This window comes from Otolemur garnettii, unplaced genomic scaffold (assembly GCF_000181295.1).
Source record: "Otolemur garnettii isolate 467f Iridium unplaced genomic scaffold, OtoGar3 scaffold00043, whole genome shotgun sequence".
Taxonomy (NCBI): domain Eukaryota; kingdom Metazoa; phylum Chordata; class Mammalia; order Primates; family Galagidae; genus Otolemur; species Otolemur garnettii.
Window position 1 is genome coordinate 3,514,574 of NW_003852438.1, and position 9,914 is coordinate 3,524,487.

Consider the following 9,914-nt stretch of genomic DNA (forward strand, 5'->3'; position numbering starts at 1 on the left):
CATAGTAGGTGCAATAAATGTTAGATAGTGAATGAATAAATGGGCCATTAATTTGAAATGTTATGAGATCTCTAACACTGTACAACACATGTATGCACACATACAACAAACATAGAAATAATTATGATATATGAACATCATTAGACACAATACATACTCATGTAAATAATATATAAACCAAAGGCAAATACAAGTAAAATGTAAACATTTACAATGATTATGACTGTCTAATAACTCTTCAAACAAATTTATGACAGTTCTATGCTTAAATTGTTTCCAAGTATTTGTGAATGTCCTGCTATGAACATCTTTGTACATAAAGCTTTTTATTTCTTTTTTTAGAAAAAAAAAAGATTATCAAAAAGCCCCAGAAGAGGAAGTTAAAAAATAGTGAAAATGTCAAGGTCATCAATATATCTTTGATATTTCCAAAGATGTTTTTATCAATATTTATATCATAACTAGTATGTGATGTTTTACTGAACTTTTTAAAATTTTATTATTGGCAAAGATGCAGTTCATAACTTTTTGAGGTTGAAATCCTAAAATGTAATATGTCTTTCTTCAAAATATGCCCCTTCCTCTCTCCTCCTCCTCTCCTCTCCTCTCCTGTCCCCTCCCCTCCCCTCCCCTCCCTTTCCCTTTCCTTTCCTGGATGTTAACCTGTTTTAGTTCTCTATGATTCCTTTTTTTGATTTTGGGTTTTTTTTTTTGAGACAGTCACACTATGTTGCCCCAGCTAGAGTGCTGTGACATCACAGCAACCTCAAACTCTTGGGCTTAAGTGATTCTCTTGTTTCAGCCTCCCAAGTAGCTAGGACTATAGGCTCCCACCACAATGCCCAGCAATTATTTTTTTGATTGTAATTGTCATTGTTGTTTGGCAGACCCGAGCTATATTTGAACCCACCAGCTCCAGTGTATGTGGCTGGCGCCCTAGCCGCTGAGCTATAGACGCCAAGCCAATTTTTCAATTTTTAATAGAGGTGGGGGGTCTCACTCATGCTCAGGCTGATCTTGAACTTCTGAGCTCAAGGGATTCTCCCACCTTGGCCTCCCAGAATGCTATGATTACAGGCATGAGCCACCACTCCTGGCCCCTTGATTCTAAATATAGGTTCTAAATTCTAAGCTGAGGGACTCTGATCCAGGACAGGAATCCTGTGATCATGAAAGTAAGCCTTAGTTATTCTTTAAATAAATTGTTAAGCTTCAAGGTGATTTATACAGTCCACTGATGTGTGAATGAGAAATTGACAGAATAAACAAAGAAATAATTTGAATAGGAAAACAGACCTTCAAACACTTCATAAAGCTATAAAAACTCATAGCAAGATAAATGGCTCTGATAATAGGCTGGAGGATTGCACATAAAGAAATTCAATTCCACTAGAATGCACTCTGAAAATTCAAGAGGCAGTTGTGGCATGCAGCTGTGTACTAGGGTAATTTCCTTTAAATTATTTCGTCTTGTAACTTCATTGTTTTATTAATACAAGCAATGAGGTGAAATGGAGCATGAGCTGAAAGGCATGTGTGTTCTACCGTTCCTCCTCCATGATGCCATGATTTAGGGTTTTGGCATTTGAACTGCTACTGTCTTGTAGTGGAATAGGATGCTCAGAGGTGTTTCTATGAGCCTGTAACACTCACCCTTAGGACTCATGCTTGCTAAAATACCCAGTTACAAAAAAAGTGCTACCGGGCTCAAATGTGCGTCTTCACATTGCTCACTTTCATATGTTAGCCTGGTGGGAAGGAAGAAGGCCTTGTCCAGTGTCCTGGTTCCAATGACAGGTCTGCCCTTCACTAACTGTCATCCTGAGCAGCTTGTGAACCTTAGCTTTATGCCAAGTCCATATGCATTAACAAACTTAGACACGGAAATCATGTGTGATCCTAACTACAGAGCAGGCTGGGCACAGGGGCTCACACCTGTCCCTCAGCTACTAGGGAGGCTCAGGCAGGAGGATGGCTTGAAAATAATAACATCCACCAACTTCCTACCTTAGTTGAAGTGAGGCACAGATGAGAGGTGCTTTGGAAACCGTCACGTTAGCTGTTCTTGCAATGTTACATCATTAGCAGGGATCTCTTGCAATGTGTGTTTTAGTCACCAAGGAGGGCTGACCAAGCCAGTCTATGAAGCACCCACCTAAGGGGGTCTTTGAACCCCTTGCTCCATCTCCTTCACTCCCCACCCCCTTAGCCTTCAACTAGGAGCACCCCGGCCCTTGTTCATTAGGTGTTTCTTCCATTTCCAGAGGCCCAGTCTAAGACATTCAATGGACAAAAGCTTTAGGAAGTCAAGGCATGGTTCAAGAGTGTGGAATTTCAGATACTGGTAGCAGGTGATAGGGAAGCATCACCATTGTCTGACCTTTAGGGCAGCAAGTGGTAGCACAGCATGTAGTATTTCTCAAACTCATGCCTGTGGGCCAAATTTTTAAATTTGTGTTTCTCAGTATCTTTTTTTTTTTTTTTTGAGACAGAGTCTCACATTGTTGCCCTCTGTAGAGTACTGTGGCCTCACAGCTCACAACAACCTCAAACTCTTGCCAGGTGTCCTCAAATTACAGCCCGTGGGCCACATGCGGCCCACCTAGGACATTTATTCGGCCCTCCGGGTGTTTTTGCTGCAGCTGCCTGTCCTGCTTAGCAGCCAACTCATCCCAGGGCTCGCAGTCTGGCCCTCCAACGGTCTGAGGGACAGTGAACTGGCCCCCTGTTTAAAAAGTTTGAGGACCCCTGGGTGATTCTCTTGCCTCAGCCTCCCAAGGTGCTGGGACTACAGGTGCCCGCCACAATGCCTGGCTATTTTTTGGTTATAATTGTCATTGTTGTTTGGCAGGCCTGGGCTGGGTTCAAATCAGCCAGCTCTGGTGTATGTGGCTGGCACCCTAGCTGCTGAGCTACAGGTGCCAAGCTTCAATATCCTCTTAAAACTATATTTATGCATATTCTGGATCAATAATACAACTATTTTATAGTTTGGGTTTTTTTTTTTTTTTAATATACTGAGTTTCACTTTGTTACCCTCCATAGAGTGCTGTGGCATCACAACTCACAGCAACCTCAAATTCCTGGGCTCAAGTGATTCCTTTGCCTTGGCCTTCCAAGTAGCTGAGACTATAGGCACCTGCCACAATGCCTGGCTATTTTTAGAGACAGGGTCTCACTCTTGTTCAGGCCACTCTTGAACTCCTGAGCTCAGGCCATCCAGCCACCTCAGTCTCCCAGAGTGCTGGGATCACGGGTGTGAGCCACTGTTCTGTAGTTTAGGATCACCACATGATTTCAGCTTCTATCCTCCTTGTTTATGCATATGGACTATTTTAATAAAGCTAAGAGCAGGGTTGTTATAATATGCAAATGATATGTACAAGCTATTCAAAGGCAAAATGGTATTTGGGATCTATGGGGAGTGAAGGCTTCCTGGTAATTCAAATTAATTCGAAAGCAAAGTTAACCCCATGCTGCTGTGTGTGGGTAGTCAGGACTGTCTTTATGTGGCCAGCAGAGATTCTGTTTTCCAGGAAAACAATATCCTCCATTTCATTAATGTTGTTAATTTGACTTACTGGTTATACATTGTAAATGTTCTATTTCTGTTGGCATGTAACTTGTAAATTTATTTTGGTGTAAAGCTTAAGTTTCATTTTTGTTCCTACTTTAGCAACATAATTATTTATGTCAACATTGGGGAGCTCTGATTTTTTAAAGGGCTTTGTATATCACTCAACTTGGAGAAACTGTGGTAGTAGAAAGAGTATCAGCTACAGTCAGGGTATCTGTTTCTGGCTGTGGCTTTGATGTTAATTGCCTACTTGTAGGATTTTGGGGTATTCAACTCACCTCCATAGATCTCAGTATGTTTATCTACAGAAATAAAGGGCTTGATTATAAGATTTTTTTTTTTTTTTTTGAGACAGGATCTCATTCTTTGCCTGGGCTACAGTGTAGTGTGATCATAGTTCCCTGTAACTTCCAACTCCTGGGCTCAAGTGATACTCCTGCCTCAGCTTCCAGTGAGGCTGGGACTGCAGGGGTGCACCACCACGCCTGGCTAATTTTTTTATTTTTGTAGAGACAAAATTTTGCTGTGTTGCTAAGGCTGGTCTGGAATTTCTGGCCTCAAGTGCTCCCCCTGCTTTGGCATCTCAAAGTGCAAGGATTATAGGCGTGTTCCACCACATTCAGCCTTCTAAATTCTATTCTTGAAAGATCAGAGCCCTCAGTTGGGAATACAGTCAGGCACTGGTTTGAGCTATTTGAACTCTGAGAATAAAGCCTGAGGTCACTTGAATCAGATGACTGTCAAGATTGCTAGGAAAGTGCTTCAAAGCTGCCCTAACCCCAGAGAGAACTAGAGAGAGGCCTTCATGAGTGTTGCTGGCTCAGACAGGTTGGTTGCTTTGGCCTAGAGCAATGATTCCTTAGGGCCCACAGGGGTGGGAATGGGGGTGAGGCGGGGCTGGAGGGGTTGGGGGGTTGTCAGAATCACCCAAGGGCTTCTCAGTCCTGCCAGCTCCTTGTTTGAAGACTTGTCCCACTTTAGAACCATGATGCAACTCCTGCCGGACTGAATCCCTCCGGGGTGTGGCATGGAAAAATGGCTGGAAAATGGCAGCAAAGCAGTCGGAGACTACTAAGTGAAATTCTGGAATATGTCACAGGCAGTAGAAGTGGGGAACCAAATCCTAGAAGCTTTGGGAAGTCAAGCCTGGAGAATTCCAGAGGGATTAAAATCTAAACAATTCGAAGATTTCTCCTTTTTCTTTTTCTTTTTTTGAGACAGAGCCTCAAGCTGTCCCCCTGGGTAGAGTGCCATGGCATCACAGCTCATAGCAACCTCCAACTCTTGGGCTCAAGTGAGTCTCCTGCCTCAGCCTCCCAAGTAGCTGGGACCACAGGCGCCCGCCACAATGCCCAGCCATTTTTTTGGTTGCAGCCATCATTGTTGTTTGGCGAGTCCGGGCTGGATTCGAACCTGCCACCCTAGGTGTATGTGGCTGGCGCCCTAGCCACTTGAGCCACAGGTGCCGAGCCTCCTTTCTTTTTCTTCCTCCTCCTCGTTTTACTCCCTTCTGTCTCCCATCTTTAATAGATAATTTTTTTTCTTTCATATCAGACAGATAATGTGCTGACTGTGCAACGAGGTTTGAGGGAGGCACATTCCACACAGGCGTGTGAAAACCCAATCATCCTGTTTAGGAACTGCAGAGGGATCAAGAGCCGGACTTTACTGGCCACTTACCATGTGGTCCCCAGGCCCTCATACCTGGTTCATTTTATTCTCACCACACATCCTCTGAGGCGAGTCCTTTCATTATAATATTTAGCTCACATTTTCCCTCAGGACAAGGAGGCCCAGAGGATTCAGTTGCCCACATTCACCTGTGGGAGTGACTCAGGGCTTGCCTGAATGGTGGGCTCTGGGTTTGAAATCCCACACTGCTTTGGCAGCACGACCCCAAGTGAAGGGGATCTCTGACAAAGTGGAAGCAGCCCTGATGGAAAGAGTGAAAAATGAACAGAACAAGGTATAGAGCAGACAAGCAGGGAAAAACCTGGCATTTCCACCAAGGGAGGAGCTTACCTACAGCAGGCAGGCAGAGCCAAAGGCCAGATGGCACTGGTACTGACCACCCCATAAGGAGTAGCTAAGATGGAAAGTAAAGATTAAGTGAGAATGTTACAAGAAATAAATGTAGTTTATAGGATATATAAGAAGTAAAAGGCTGAGTGGAGGTGATGAGCTGTTTCTGCCACCCATCTACTATTAAGCTTTGCCTTAACTCTGTAAAGCTTTTTTAGGTCTTTCAATAAACCCTGAGTCTCTCTCTCTCTCTCTCTTTTTTTTTTTTTTTTTGAGATAGAGTCTCACTGTGTTGCCTTAGGTAGAGAGCTGTGGCATCACAGCTCACAGCAACCTCAAACTCTTGGGCTTAAGTGATTGTAGGTGGCTTAAGTGGTTGTATGCCACCACGCCTGGCTATTCTCTTCCCCTTGAATCTGGTCAGCTTACCTCGAACCCTTTGACAAAGACAGCAGCACGAGCAGCCTACTGGGAAGGTCAAAAGAGGACTCTGGGAACAATCTCTTCCATTCCTGAACCTTATAAGGAGCCCAAATGCCCTGAGGTCTTTATGCTTGAGAGACCAGGTGGAGAGAGCCCGTGGAGAGGCTGTCAGACCCCGTGAAGATAACAGAGAAGCACAGCGGGTCCTCAACTGTCTAGCCTGTAGCCATTTGAGTCATTCCAGTTATGGCTCCAGACACCGTGAGCAGAGGCAGGCCTTTGCTTATGAAATTTGAAATTGGTAACCCACAAAATCATCAGAAAATAATGAAATGATTTTTTTAGGACATGATTTTTGGGTTAGTTTTGGATGGGCTACACTAAATAACGGGAACAAAACTCGTCCCCTATTTATAAATATTTAAATTGTGTCTGAGTTTTCTCTATTACACACTTCCCTGTACAGGCACTTTTTTGAATATGTGAGAATATCTCCTAGATAAATTCCTAGAGATTGAACGGCTGGATCTAAGAACTTTCTTCCCTCTCTCCCCTCAGTCCTCCAGCCTCTTATTTACTTACATTGGGATTAATTTGAGGTTACAAATGATTAGGTTACACTGTTTGTGTTTCTTCTAAAGTTTAAGTTGTGGTTGAATCCTTCACCCAGGGGCATGCTGTATACCCTAACTTTGTGCCCATAAGGTGCGAGTTTACCAATCTCCCCCTTTCTCTCCCACACCCCGCATACTTGTGTCTTTCTCTCTTGTGGCCGTATAGTTGTTTTCTATGGATTTCATATTCTCTACCCTCTTTAATAGGTATTGGCCAGTTTCCTTCTAGAAAGAACATTTACCTTTTCCTTTGCTCTCCCCAAAGTCTTTGACAATTCACTTCATCTCCCTGTGTTTCCCTTGCTTGTCTCTAAATCAGCGGTTCTCAACCTGTGGGTTGCGACCCCTTTGGACTGTATTAAAGGTTTGCGGCATTAGGAAGGTTGAGAACCACTGCTCTAAATGGAAAATAACCCCAACTCTGCTTACTTATAGGGTTGTTATCAAGAGGTCAAAAGTGAAATCAGAATAAGATCATACAAACAAGATGTCATTTATTATGATCTGAGGATCTCAGTCATTTGGGGATGGGGCTGCTCTGACTTTATCTTTGTCCTTTCCTGTCTTCTCATTCATTCATTCTCTCGCTCCTCCCTCCCTCCAACCTTCCCTCTCTCTCTGTAACACACGCAATGAATACACGTGTATCTTCTGTGTATAGATATATGCAATGAGTGTTTACTATATCTATATGCATGATTTTTATGAGAACAATTACGAATACTGGAGTCAAGTGTAAGAATTGTAGTAGAGGGTGGCGCCTGTGGCTCAAAGGAGTAGGGTGGTGGCCCCATATGCTGGAGGTGGCGGGTTCAAACCCAGTCCCGGCCAAAAACTGCAAAAAAAAAAAAGAATTGTAGTAGAAAATGAAAACTGCTGTTGTATAATATTTGTCATGTCTGCTGCTTCAGGGATTAAACTAATCACTACCTAGCAACAGCAAGAAATTTGACTTGTATACAGAATATAAAAGTGAATTCATTATAGGAAATTTGTACCATTTTAAAAAAAATCTTTATTTTATTTTTTTAAGACAGAGCCTCAAGCTGTCACCCTGGGTAGAGTGCTGTGGCATCACAGCTCACAGCAACCTCCAACTCCTGGGCTTAAGCAATTCTCTTGCCTCAGCCTCCCAAGTAGCTGGGACTACAGGCCCCCGCCACAATGCCTGGCTATTTTTTGGTTGCAACGTCATTGTTGTTTGGCAGGCCCAGGCTGGATTCAAATCCACCAGCTCAGATGCATGTGGCTGTCACCTTGGCCACTTGAGCCACAGGTGCTGAGCTGGAAATTTGTACTTTTGGGGGGTGGGGGTGGGAGAGGGTACTAGGCAATATTTCTCCATACAGAAAAAAAGCACTAGTGTCTGAAGCAGAAGTTTCAGTATGTTGCACATGACACTTTCCAGTAGATTTTGAGCAACACTGAATTATTTAAATGCATACACTTCCATGCTAGCGGGCTAAAAATTAGAACACCCTATAAAACTGCCATTACCCTGATTCATTGGTTCCTCCCTTGCCGCTGCAAAGCCATCTGGTGACGGCCGAATCCTTCAGGCACAGCTGTTTTCTTTTGGCTCCCTCGATTCCTCAGTTCAAAAATAGATGGGATATCATTGTGTTGTACTTTTACCTTTCTCTTCCCTCATTTGACCTCAAAGCCACTGATTCAATTTCCAGCCTTGGCCCACATCTTTTCCATAGGTATCATGATCTGCATTGCATGCCTTCTGCATCATGAATCAACAGTTGGTAAAAATATCTTAAGGACTTAAAGATAATGTTTAGAAGAAAGTAGAGTGATCATCAATTTAGGAAAATCTGTAATAGAAACACATTTGGGAGAGAAGATGCTTACCTTTGGCCCTAGAGGGATATTTGGTAAAAAACTGTCATCACAAAATTCAACGGGATTAATTTTAGAGATTTGTGGAACTAGAAATCAGTCAGGCCTGAAGAAGAGAAAGTGTCTTTTAGGCACTTAGACAAACAGAGCCATGTGGCTGTACACATTTGGAAGGTGACTTTTTTTAGGAAATAGTGGTAGATTGTTGTGATATCAGGAGGGTTTTTTTTTTGCAGTTTTTGGCCGGGGCTGGGTTTGAACCTGCCACCTCTGACATATGCGGCCGCCGGTGCCCTACTCCTTTGAGTCACAGGTGCCACCTGATAGCAGGAGTTTCATGTTGAGGGATCTGGCAGCATAAACCTCCCAAAAACTAGGACTACAGGTGTTTGCCACCGCACCTATTTCTCTCTTTTAAACATTTACAGTGTCCAGTGTCTTCTAAAATGTACAACTGCAGAATTATACCAGATTTACCAAAATTATACTAAGGTTCAATTTGGAGAACTATATCATGAATTTTGATTCACTTGATTTCTAGGGAAACTATGCCGTTAGATTATTGCCTCAGAAAGCCCCTTCCCCCCAAAAGTCCTTTCCTGCCCTTAAAGTTACAACACCTCCCTAGAACAGGGAGTGGCCTGCTACCTCATCACCCTGTTCCAATTTCCCGCTGCCCACCCCTAATGGCTGGTTCTGCTGGAGGAATAACTCCTTATTGGTTATCCCACCAGCCTGTCACCATTCTAAAACTCCCCTATATAAGAATATGTTCCCCCCACCATCTTTCTCTCTTTCTCCCGCCTCCCTCTGCCTTCTTTCTCTGCTCTCTCTCTTTTCCACCTCTTCCCCTTCGCTCTTCTCTACTTGCTCTCTCCTCTTCCCCACTCTCTCCTTATCTCTCTTCCCACTTTTCTCTCCTCTTTTCTCTCCTCCTTGATGCTGCTCTGCAGCCTCCCTCCCCCTACCAATAAAGACCTTTCATGCAAGCCTTGGTGTTCTGTAAAATCTTTGCCGGTCCAAGTGCCTCTCTTTCATATGCTTTCCTAAAATCCTTCAATCTAGAGTTCATTATAATTAACTTGTTTATTTCAGAAGATTCATTCAGCTATTCTATTGTATAATATTGATCTATAGATATAATATATCCCACCACTATTAGTGTGGATGCTTTCCCAGAAATGCCAGCTGTTTTTTACAAGGATAATCTCTGTGAAAACTATAATTATCTGTAAATTACAAAGTATCAATACTTACACCATTAAAAAAACAAATCAAAACCTGGGCAGGTTTAAAAAAAAAAATCACACCTGTGGCTCAAAGGAGTAGGCTGCTGCTGGCCCCATATACCGGAGGTGGTGGGTTCAAACCTGACCCTGGCCAAAACTGCAAATAAAATAAAATAAAACCTGATAAAAAACATTTCTGCC

General features: G+C 43.1%; 1 non-coding gene across 1 annotated transcript; it reads right to left on the reverse strand.

Moving 5' to 3' along the window:
- Nucleotides 1–5,125: 5,125 nt before the first annotated feature.
- On the reverse strand, nt 5,126–5,229 carry LOC111725577. The gene has a single exon (XR_002773611.1). It is a non-coding gene; the product is annotated as a small nucleolar RNA U13 (small nucleolar RNA).
- Between the last annotated feature and the right edge of the window lie 4,685 nt (nt 5,230–9,914).